The 12178-nt window shown below is 46.3% G+C and overlaps 1 protein-coding gene and 3 non-coding genes across 4 annotated transcripts in view; all 4 read left to right on the plus strand.

Annotated features, from left to right (window-relative positions):
* The window catches only part of LOC135391841 (caskin-2-like), a 218423-nt gene that overhangs the window by 79432 nt on the left and 126813 nt on the right, over positions 1–12178 (plus strand). The window lies entirely within an intron of this gene.
* On the plus strand, positions 1937–2008 carry Trnae-uuc (transfer RNA glutamic acid (anticodon UUC)). Its single transcript has one exon. It is a non-coding gene; the product is annotated as a tRNA-Glu (tRNA).
* On the plus strand, positions 3027–3098 carry Trnae-cuc (transfer RNA glutamic acid (anticodon CUC)). The gene has a single exon. It is a non-coding gene; the product is annotated as a tRNA-Glu (tRNA).
* On the plus strand, positions 7507–7578 carry Trnae-cuc (transfer RNA glutamic acid (anticodon CUC)). Its single transcript has one exon. It is a non-coding gene; the product is annotated as a tRNA-Glu (tRNA).

The raw sequence follows: 12178 nt of genomic DNA on the forward strand, positions 1-12178 counted from the left end.
TCGGGAGTCAAGCTTATCGAGCACAGCCTGAAGTCGTTGTCTGTGAGTTTCGTAAAGTGGACCCTACATGATTACGGGAAGTGTGTCTTCCAGAGCGTTGCATGTGCGGCATAACGAAGTTGATATGAGTTTCATTCTGTAGACTTTCTGTAGACATTCTGTTGTCCGTGAAAGCGACGCCCACAGCGCTCGGCAGCTCACGCCTCGCGGAACCTCATTGGCGACGTGACGTACCGCCGTTTCGCGCGCGTTGATTCTTGATTCCAGTTACCATATGAGGACCTACAAGTTCAATTAGCTGGCCAAACATGAAATTCGACGCCATGTTCAGCTCACTACGACGCCAACACAACACCGCAAAAACCAGGGAGTCAGACGGCTTCTGTGACGTCATGGGTAAAACAGCCTCTTGATTGGTCATCACAAACCAGCGCTATAGAGATGAGTAGGGTTCCGGAGAATACAGGAACCAGCTGTGCTGTCTGGGGTTTTTCCTGGGCTGGGTTTTCCTCAGACGCTTTCAGACATATGTCGGCACAGTTCCCCTAGAAGTCGGCCCAGGACGCACATTTCCCCAGGGCGTCAGTCGTGACGTTGCCCACATACGTGAGGCCGACAACGGCAAGCCCTTTCACCATCACCACCACCACAGGAACCATAGAGATGAGCACTGTATCCCTCCACCTACCGCTCTGGAACGCAAGTGCCATGATCAAACTGCTACTCTTGTGTTCGCACAGCGGAGCAACCGTTGCTGTAAGCGCTGTAAAAAAAAAAGAAAAAAAAAGAAAAACGACACTTTCGCTAGATGTGAAAGGAAAGATCCGATATCCATATTTACTGTCAGCTGATATGTAGCAAAGATGGAAGATACGCAACGAGAACCTGAAGCGAAGGTCGGCCAAGCTAAATTTAAAAAAAAAATCAATTAGAAATATGTCTTAACACTGAAACATTGAAGAGTCTGAAATTAGCGCTACACAGACTAAAACTATAAGACCATCAAAGCCTGCCCGTATACGGCGTACGTGATACGCATAGCACGCTAACGCCACGAAGACGCTCCAAGAAGGTAAAGGCCGCCAAAACGTAAAATGGTTCACAATTCCATTCTTATGATACGTTAGCAGTCCCATAACGAAGTTTTCAACTAACTCGATAAGGTGTTTCTCCTCCCCGAGGACAAGACGAAATCGATTTCCAAACACAGCAACTGCAGGTGACTCCTTAGTCCTGACAGGAAAAAAGTGACTGGTGTAAAATGGAAAGCGCTTAGGGGTTTACCTTTTCCCGGCTCTTTAGTTTTTTTTTATTGTCTGTCAGCGCCGCGAAGCAACTGTGGCTATATGAGCGGCATACAGAGGGGGACAAATGGAGAGAGGACAGCAGGAAGGAGTGTGGTATTAGTATGCGTCCTGGAACGATTTCAGGGTAAACTGTGACATTTGTCTGGAAAGTCTTCGGAAAACCCAGGGAAAGCCTCAGACAGCACAACCCGGATTCGAAGCACGGTTATTTAGTGATATTTGTTGTATATTTGTGAACAACTGAAATATGCGTTAACCAATTACGCAACGCTGGCATCCGCCCTCCAGGGACTTTCGAGCGTGTATATGTTGATGTAGAATATTGGACAACGACGTCGGCGTCGAACGATAGGTCATGATGTGATGGGCTGTGAGTACGGCCCACGATGATGTGATGTGGAATGAATTTCTAGAATGAGTCCTGACACGCGGTCTTTAGGGGGAAAATATTACGGGCGAAAAAAAAAAAAAAGGAGATATACCTGCCGTCTAAATCCCTGAAATTGTGCTGCAATCCGTTCTAATCTTGCGTAAATCTACTCCAATTACTTAGAATGGATGAAAAAGAAAAAAGAAAATAAATAAATTGATATTGGTTCTATCGCAAAAGACGTGCAGTTTTTCCGTGCTCCGGCATGGTCTAGTAGCTAGGGTATCTGGCTTTCACCCAGAAGGCCCGGGTTCGATTCCCGGTGTCGGAACTTTCGTTTTAGCTTGTTAGTGCTTTAGCTGATGACCTTCGAACAGCCTCTAGCTGGCTCACGTGTTTTTCTCCCCCCCCCTTCCCGCGGGTTCTTCTAATTCTTATCGATTTGGGAGGTTTAGGCACGGTCCGTTGGGATTATTGCAAATATTTAATGTCAGGCGCAAGTCAGCATGTGGCCTAAATTCTTAAATGGCTACCATCGCTCGTTCCGTCTCATTTGTCATTATTTATTTGCATATCTATGTTGGTGACTCTGTGGCTGGCTGTGATTAATACTTTACGTATGATCCCTCACTGCCTTTGCAAATACTCTGTTTTTGTATTGCACCTCGTGTGCCGCTACTAGACTCCTGTAAGTTACCTTAAAAAATAAAAGAAAAAAAAACAGTTACACGACTTAGTTGCCGAAGCTAAAGTGGAATTCGGCTCAGTTACCCATCAAACATGTAACCGGTTTACTCTTGAGTTATTTCTGGTTGTGTGCGTTTAAAGCGGGCATGTGGCACACAAAGCAGTGAAGAACAGGGACCTTCTGAATAGAAGTTCACGGTCTGCATAACGGACTAGATGACATAAATGTCCGTATCAACAACAAGACTCACAACTCTATAGCTGAACTCAGAAATCACATGAAATATTTATGTTAAACCAATATCAATATATGACACTTGACACTCAATATTAAAGTGGCCCACACAGACCAACACGAATTAAATGCACAGTTTAAAATTGTGTTCGAATATGTGGTGTGTGCAGACAAAACAAAATTGAAGTAGAGTTGCAGTTACTCTTTTATAGCACCTAATTACCCGTACCGTAATTGATTATGTCACAGTTCTGGCTGCCAGAAAAAGGAAAAAAAAGTTCGAAAAAATCGTTTCGGGTATCTGGATTGGATCAAGGCCAGCCTTGCGTCGTGTCGCTGACAGTTGTTGGCCGACGTAAAAGTCGCCAAAAATAGTTTACAGAGGTGGGCCTGCTCCGGGATAAGCACTGTTGAACCCGTTTCGCGTTCCGGCATGGTCTAGTGGCTAGGATACCTGGCTCTCACCCAGGAGGCCCGGGTTCGATTCCCGGTGTCGGAATAATTTTTTAAAATCCACTTTTCCGCTTCTGTTTTTCTTCTATGCGTCCCTTTTATGTTTGTAACACTTGATGTTCGTTTGTGTCGTCCATGCTTGTGCCCCGCCTCGGCTAACAACAACAACAACTTTGTCGGGAGATCATTCATCGTCAGGGGCGATATTCTACCTCTCTACTCTTGTTGTTTGATAGCACGTCCGACTTTCGTCTCATCCCGTGTTGCTGTGCGCACATTGAGCTCCGACATAGACCTGTGACTAAGATATGTGGTCCTGATCTAATACTGACCTTTTTTTCTCTCTCTCTTATGCCAGAACCTAATTATATTTATCGTTGGAAAGTACAAACAACGCGTAGTATTTTCTACCACTGATGACGTCCGTATTTAACGACTTTAGTCGCTTTTAGTCCCCGCGACACGATTTTAGTTCTTCAACCATGGATAGTTGTTGAAAACGATGGTTTCCACGAAGATGCATGGAATAATTAGATGTGTAAGATACTTCTTTGCACCGTGTCAAACATACAGAACAAGTTTTAACAGCACAGCTTGTAGTGGTCGCGAAGAAAGTAGGATTTCTGAGCACCACAAAGTGATGTCACGGAGACAGCACGACTCTTACTGCCCGCCCTTGAAACTGCCGGCTTCCCGCGGACTAAAAGCAGCGTCACCTTGACCGGAGAACGTCTGCTCGATGCTTCCTCTTCGTCCTTCCCTACGTGGGCACATAAAGTCGCAGTCCATCCAATCATCGCAAGTATGTGACTACCAGTGGCTGGTCATGCGGCTAATGACGTCATGCATCAGCTAGTCGGCGCCCTCTCCCAACTGTTGATGACGGCTCGTTTGTGTGGCTACTCCAACGCCACCTGGATACAGAAGGTCTCCTTATTACCTACTCTCCCTCCTCCGCTACGTGGACATATAAAGTCAGAATTCGTCTGCTACTGCGATTCGCCGCTCTGCAAATTCAAGAACACGCGAACACGCATATGATTGCACCTAACTAGAACCTGTAGACTTGAATCTGAAGTAAAAAAGTGGAACACGCTTTCCAGAAAATCAGTCTTGATCAAGATATGGGACCATTTTGCGCTTTATTTTGAAGTTTTTCCCTTTAGGTACGCGGGGACGTTCAATCACTACACGCGGACGACGGTGGTGTGTCTCCATAGCTACGACCGCTGAAAGCACGTTTGTGATTGGCTACGGACGTTGAAACACAATCCCCATTGGCTGACTCTTAGTTGTTTCGTCACATCGACAACTAAGCAGGCTGTTTCTGTATCTGGCCGCTGTTGGCTACCCCTCTCTGAAGATAAGACTGTAATTGGCAGACTCCCAATGACTACGTCACGTCAACACCAGCCAATCGCCGTAGACGATTTCAAAGATTGGCTTTCTGTGGCTTCACCAGTGGCTGCGTATTCGGCTGATAGCGACTCTTTTCAATAGAGACGAGTGCCGAAAGCACGTCGTGATTGGCGGGCTCTTGACTACGTCACGTCGTTTAAGTAGTCAGGGTTGTTTACCCTTGTTACGTTGGATCAGGCATCCATTACTTTCGATGGAATTGAAGGAGCCCCAAGCAATAGGTGGTTTGCAACTTCCAGGGAGTACCCTGGGTACCCTGCGTTCGAATCCCGATGCAGGCTGTGCTGTCTGGGAGTTTCCCTGGGTTTTCCTCAGACGCTGCTAGACATACGTTGGCACAGCTCCATTAGAAGTCGGCCCCGGACGCACATCCCCCAGAGCATTAGTCGTGACGTTTCCCACCTCTGTGAGGCCGACAGTAGCGACCACTTTCAGCAATACCACCAGAGAGTTTGGCCATTGGGAGGAGCCTGTCTGAAAGCGCGCCACTTGACGTCACGCGATGGGCGGTGCGAAGGCCAGTGGCACCGTTTTGGATCAGAGCTATCGCCTTGAAATCTCCCATTCCGCCATTTTGGAGCAGAGGCACAGCCTTGAAATCCCCACGTGCCGCCGCGGCTTGCCTGTCATCCCGGTCAAGTGGACGGAGCGATGACGGCTATGACGTCACGGCAGCCCCCCCCCCCCCCATCTCCAGGCGGCAAAAGATCACAGAATTGCCAAACTCTCCTCATAAACGGCTCTGCACCGCAACTGCGCATAGCCCCACCTTTCCATAGGACTGATTAGTGTCGTGTGCCTCTGACGTCATGCCTTACGAAAGCGTTTCGTGCGCCAATCGGCTGATTTTTTAATTTCTTTTTTTCATTTGATAGCGTTTCGTTTTGGTTTTACAGATCGGTTTATCAACCTTGACACCGACCGTTCTCTCATAAATTACCCGTCGTGAACGACGCGCTCCAAATTTCTCCAAACTTTTGTGCTTTGGAGGAACCGAAATCTGAAAAGGGCTGGCAAAATGAAAAACGAAAGTACGGACGAACACGCCCACGGATAACAAATGGCCGGATGCATCAACTGCGTCTCTTTCCAGGTAAATGCTCCTTAATGAAGGCGAGAGAAACGAACTTCCAACGACTATCTATTAAAAGCAGACTCTTCTTCTCTAAACGAAGATATATGGCACATAATGTTTTTGAGAAGGCAATCCTAAAGGCTCTTTTTAAGCTTTTCTTTTTCCTTTTTTAAAAGTACTTCGACCGGTGATTACGATTACTTTTTGTGCTATTAATAATAATAGTGATAATAAATATGTTGCCCAAATCTGTCGCAGTGCTTTTTTTCTTATTTCTCCGTTTCGAATTACAATTTATAAGAAAAGCGTGACGTTTAATCGCACTTCCGCTTTGATTTGGCTTTGGGAATCTACTGTTCCTGCTCCTTGTACTTGTAGGCTTGCAGTGGTAGTAACGATAACGGTAGTGTGTATTAGGCCCGTTTCACAGTCACTTTTTTTTATTCTTCTTTTCGACCGTGTTTCTCATGAAGGCAAAACGGACCCATTCGAAGCTACTGGGCTCGATTGCCGTTATTTTCTATTTTCCAAGCAAATGGACGAAAAACATGTTATCGTGAAAGCGGCCTTACACGCAAGGACGACCGGCTTGTACGTAGTATATATTTTCAAGAAGGAACACAGAGATAAAGAATCAGCGTAAAGTGTCGTACTCTTGGCGACACGGTTAGCTAAAATCGCCTGTCAGTACTTCGCCGTCTCATATTAGCTCTGTTGCACTTGAAAGTGTTGTGCGCCAACATTGTATTTGAAGGTGGATCATGTGCTGCACGTGTTTATTACTCGAAATAAATAGTCTTGCAACACCTGGAGATTTGAGATGACATAAACCACGGAGTGCTGATTTTAGACAACCGTATCCCCTACAGTACAGTGAGAATGTAGATGCTGAACATTGGGCACCTATCCCATGCAGGTGCATATCAGGTGCATGAGTGTAGCTGGCAGGCACCTTATCAGTCTTATCATTACCACTTCCTCGAAAGGACGAGATTCAACTATTCATACACCTATGCACACACACACTTTCAGTACATTGTACTGATTTAATTATATGTAACGCGGGCTTTGCTCGTTTTTTATCCGCTGCGTAGTTGGAGAGAGTTCACTTGGAGACAACCACTTTTTGCTACGATTTTCTTGCTCGCTTGTTTTGGACATTGAATAAGGGATTTCATGTGGAACTAAACATGGTAACATTTAGCATGCGCTGTACATACTCAGTGGAACTGTGTGCTCGATAAAGCTTGCGTCGTATCACCGACAGTTGTTAGGTTAGGTAAAGAATGCTGAAAGTAATTTCAAGACGTGGGCCTACTCTGGTTGTGGAACTGTACTGCCAAAATTGTGCTGATCACCGCATGGTCTAGAGGCTAGGATAGGAGGATTTGTTCTTTCATTTTTTCGTTTTTCTCCCACTCCTCTCTGTTTAGCAGACGACGTTTCTCCATGCCAATCAGCGGGCTGCAGCGCAATGACGTCAAAGCGACCAGGGCGGCCGGTTGCGGGCATTTCACCTCTATATTTATGCATCTGTCGCATGAATCAAATTAACGAATTAAATTTGCGAGAACAGGAGCTACAACTCATAATCGCTGATAAGATGAGGTAAGCGTCCACATACACAGTTAAAATCGTGTTCGAATATGTGGTGCTTACAGGCAAAATGGGATTAAAGTAGACTTCCAGTTACCCATTTTATAGTATCTAGGTACAGTGATTTTATTGTTCTAAGATAATGAGTTATGTTAGCCCAATTACTCGCAATGAGTTATTTCACAGGTCAGGCTAAAAAAAAAGTAAAAAGAGAACTCGAAAAATCGTTCCCGGGGACCTCGATTGGATGAAAGCCAGCCTTGCGTTGTAACACTGACAGCTATGTTAGGTTACGTAAAGGATGCCAAAAATAATGATGGGCCTACTCAGGTTGCGGGCTTGTGCTGCCAGGGACTTCTCGATCTCCGGCATGGTCTAGTGGCTAGGATAACTGGCTCTCACCCAGGAGGCCCGGCTTCGATTCCCGGTGTCGGAATGATTTTTAAATCTGCTTTTCTCGATTCCGTTCTCCTTCGATATGTCTGCTTTATTTATATCTATATATGTTTATATTTATTACGCCTTTTTTCTGGTCCCATATTGCGGGACAGCTCCTACATAGCTTTCTATAAGCCACGATGTATACTTATAGGTCAGGTGCATCGGGGTAGCTGGCATGCACCTTATCAGTCATATCATTACTTCCTCGAAAGAACGAGGTTCAACTATTCGTACACCTATGCATACACACTTTTAGTACATTGTACTGATTGAGCTAAACGTCACGTCAGCTTTGGGGGCAACTTGTGAACAGCCTGTTTTTTTCTCTCCAATTTTCTTACTCGCTTTCTTTGGACATTGAATGAAGGAAGTTAATGTGGAAAGGAAAAAGTAATAGTTAGAAGACGGAGTACGTACTCAATGGAACTGTGTGCTATAGATAAAGCTTAGACATGAATTTCATTTCATCCCATGGCTCGGACACGGACTGTCATGTTATGAAAATATCACTGAACAACGTCCCTCCTTCACGTCATAGACGGACGAGGCGAAGATCATAAATTAATTTGTTTTGGTCTCGACGTGGCATGGTCAGCAGGCTAACCACTTAGCCACGGGAACTGGTGGAGGAACGTGCACGGACTACACGTGCAGTTGTTGTGGTACCTTATTTGAGAGCGATCCAATGAGACCGTTCTACGTGCACGAGGGGAAAGGGAAAAACTGTAGCAGACGACACTGATATCAGGCCTGCCGTCTGCTACCGTGCTACGGCTCTGTCGTCTGCTTGTAGCTGGGCCGCGGGATGTTCCCCACGGTTACGTGAGCAGGAAAAGACACCACGTTGAGCGCCCGCGCTGACATGGCAAGAGAAAGCTGTCAAGGTTTAGCGCATATTCTGCTGGAATATTGTCGTGAATGTCACTGGTGTGAATACAGGGACAAGGTTCCACGAAAAACTACGTTCATGTTGAAATGGTGAGCGAAGTTCCACCGCAGCCACACCCGATACGATTTATATTTAAAAAAAAACAAAAAAACTCGTACCTGCGGCAACAAAGTCCGCGCAAAGATGTTACAAATCCAAGATGCCAGCGTAATTTTGTCACTTAACGCCTCGTGCACGCGCAATAGGGGGTTTTCACCAACGTCACATTGTCACGTGGCAGGGACGTGGCATGCTCGTAAGCTCCTCCCACTGGTGGTCACTTTTCATGCTAGCGGCATTGAAAGATGACGAACTGCGCAATCTTTCAATGCAACAACCATAGGTTTCATAAAAGAAAATGTGAGAACGACAATGACGAAGTGTCTTCGGAACAAAAGAAAGGTACGGACACGACCGAATTTCAAAACCGTGACCTACTACTATACTAGAGACCTGGACATCCGCAGTGCTCCCAGCACCGGGGTAGTAGTTCTGGCAATCGCCGCTTGGCTATGGGATTTGGCGCTAGCTCGCACTATTCGTTACCACGTGACTTGTCGAAATCGCGGCGATGTATGGTAGGCTGTGTTGACAACGACGAAGCAGTATAAGAGAGATAATAGCGCGTGCTTAGCAACAGCCTGTGTATCCCTGCGTAGCAGACTAAAGGCGGTGGCAAGGGTGATTCCCTCTCCCCAATAATGCTATGTGGCGCTTGCAGCGGTCACTAACGTAACTAACCCGTAACCCGTCTCTCCCATAGGTGATCGCCAGCTGTCCAGGTCTCTAGTATAGAGTAGGCCGTGTTCAAAACACCATTCGAGGCTTCGCTTTCGAGCAAATGCTACACAATCCCGGCAGCTGCGCCGAAAAAGTCACCACCACCACAGCGGCGGCCAAACGCGTTCGTTTGACGTCAAGTGAAAGCACCTCTTTTAACGTAAGTCTTCGGCGTAAACAAACGATTCGTACAACAGCTCCCACGACCTCCCTTCGGAACCCTTCCTTTTTTCTCCCCAAACAGACATTATTCACGAAATAACGACCTAGGCGTAAGTCGCACACGCGATTCGCATTGAACCGCGACTTAAGCCGCGTAAGTTGATTTCCTTACACGCCACGTGTAAACCGCACGCGAAGAACGTTCCTCCCCGCAGCTTCATGTTTTTTTGTTTTTTCTTTTTTTTTTCTTCGCGAACGAGAAAACGTACTTTATTTTCCTCCTTGGTGGCAGGAACGCACCGGAGACAAATAGAGCACGCACCGCATTTGTCAGGAGCCAGTTCCCTTCGTTGTCTTATCGATTACTTCCAGAAGAAGAAAAAGGAAAAGGCACCTAACGTCGGTATCTTATCGGAAGCCGTTTTTTTTTTTTTTTCATTTATCTACGCTTATTTTTGATGCGTGGAACCAGATTGGAACTCTCTAGCATATGCACGCGCGCCCGCGTTTTTGCTGGGGCGCAGAGCGGAAAAGAGATTTCCTGCCTGACTCTTCTTTAATTGGAAGTTTGGAAAGAGGTTTTCGCTCGGGGAAAATGAAAATGTTCCCTAATATCGGAGCAGCTTCGGGATTTAACTTTCTATTTTTATCTACGGCGGATCTTACGAGATAGGATATTACTAGGAGGGCGACGTCCTCAAACCTGCAACCGAAAGAGGCATCGAAAGCCTTCCAGAGGTTCGCGTATGAGTTATAATGTATCCTGGGAGACAGCTCTCGTTCGCGACATCGAAGGTGCTCTTCAAATATCGTAAGGGCTTATCGAATTCGCCGTCGGTCCAAGTGCAGCTTGACTTGTGCTGGAATTTTTTTTTTTTTTGTCTAAATTGCGTCTCAGCGCCACGAAGCGACTGTGGCTGTGAACGGTATACAGACGTGGGTAGACGAAAAACGGAGAGCAGAGAGCTACAGGAAGGGACGTAGGTTTAGTATTTGATTTGATTTGATTTGATTTGGTTTTATTGTGCCCATTAACAGCCCATTAAAGCGCCTTGTGAATGGTGCACATACGTGGAAAAATGGATCAAGGTATTCATACTGTGCGCACGACAGGAAGAGGAGTGCACCGGATTACCTCAAAAAGCACTGCCGTAGGAGGATTCGAACCCGATACCCTATTCAGATAATCAGAAAAAGAGAGCGCTGACAAACACTGAGCTTTCATAAGGCGCGGGAAGACGCATTTTATCCGTGGCCGCCTTTCTCCCTCCCTTTGCTGCGCCTCCGACGCCCGTGACGTCACGGTCTCGGCCAGTCACGTTCCGCAATGTCCGCGTTCGCTCGCGTCGATCGCGACCATAGAGGTAAGAAACTAAGGAGATGCCCTAAGCGCCTCTCCCAATGCAAGCGAGCGTGCTGTGACCCGCGCATGGCATTGTGGTTAGTTGCCCACACACGTGACCCATAAACGTCACGGCAAGACGTCATAAAACATGGCGTCCTCCATGTCCGCGGCGTATCTTACCTGAATACAGAGACGAGCTGCGGCCGAATAACTTGTTTCCGCTTTCATAACATATTTGGAGTTCGAAGTTATCACACCCGTTGAAACACAAGATAGATCATCTCAGTGTAGAAGCAATGGATCACTAAATCGCTAGAAGATATACGTACGTCATCGTGACATTGCCTGGCTTCTCTTCTGTTTTGCTATTTTGCTGCGATTTATCACGCGGCAAATGTTGAAACAACCCGTAACCTTCAAAGTATTGTGCGAATGGACTCCTTGAAGGTAAGGCGTTTGCTGAAGATGAAGTTTGCTAAACTTCAAAGCCTCCGCGCAGACCGCCATAACGCCGAAACATGTGGGGATCACGTGACTGGGCAACTAGATGGGCGTGGTATTGCCAGGAGCGACCGCTAGAGGGGTCCCACGGCCTTCCGATCTTTTAGCCCTCTCCTTAGTTTCTTACCTCCATGATCGCGACACTCAGCAGACGCTTTCCCCCGCGCTCCAATCGGAAAGAGCGAATGCAGATACTGCGCATGACGTGATTGGCTGATGCCGTGACGTCACGGGCATCGGATGCGCAGCAAGGAGACGGAGAAAGCTCGCCGTGCAGAACATGCATATTTCTGCGGGTTTGAACGTAATATAAATTACTGAAACGGGGAGAGAGTGCGATCGTATCTGTCTTTTCTTATTTATTATTTCTTTTTATTTATATTTATTTTCTATACATATTTTTATATATATTATATTTTGTATTTATTTTTCTTATTTATTATTTCTTATTTACTTATTTCTTATTTATTTTTTTCATATTTCCGTAATTTATTATGCTGATCAGACAGTTCAAATTTTCACTATACGCTTAAACTCACGAAATGTACTCGGGTTACCAACCTCATTTGTCATCGTGTGTACACAACGCTTCGCTACAAGCTTTCGCACCAGTCTTCTCTTACACGTATTCGCGAGCACCCCGTGCTTGCCATACACGCAGAGCTCATCTCGCGTGCGGGACTACATTATCGTCACCTCAGCTTCTGTTCGTTTCGTTCGTCTGGCAACTTCGATCGTCTCCGCCCCACTACGACAGCCTCGTGTTGGACGCGGGACAATATTTACGAGTCGTGTTAGCTTGTTGCTGTTAGGTAGTATTCGCATTCTGGGAACTGGTTACGCCCGAATGTTTTTTTTTGCTTTCGTATACGCGGAATG

This window comes from Ornithodoros turicata, chromosome 4 (genome assembly GCF_037126465.1).
Source record: "Ornithodoros turicata isolate Travis chromosome 4, ASM3712646v1, whole genome shotgun sequence".
Classification (NCBI taxonomy): domain Eukaryota; kingdom Metazoa; phylum Arthropoda; class Arachnida; order Ixodida; family Argasidae; genus Ornithodoros; species Ornithodoros turicata.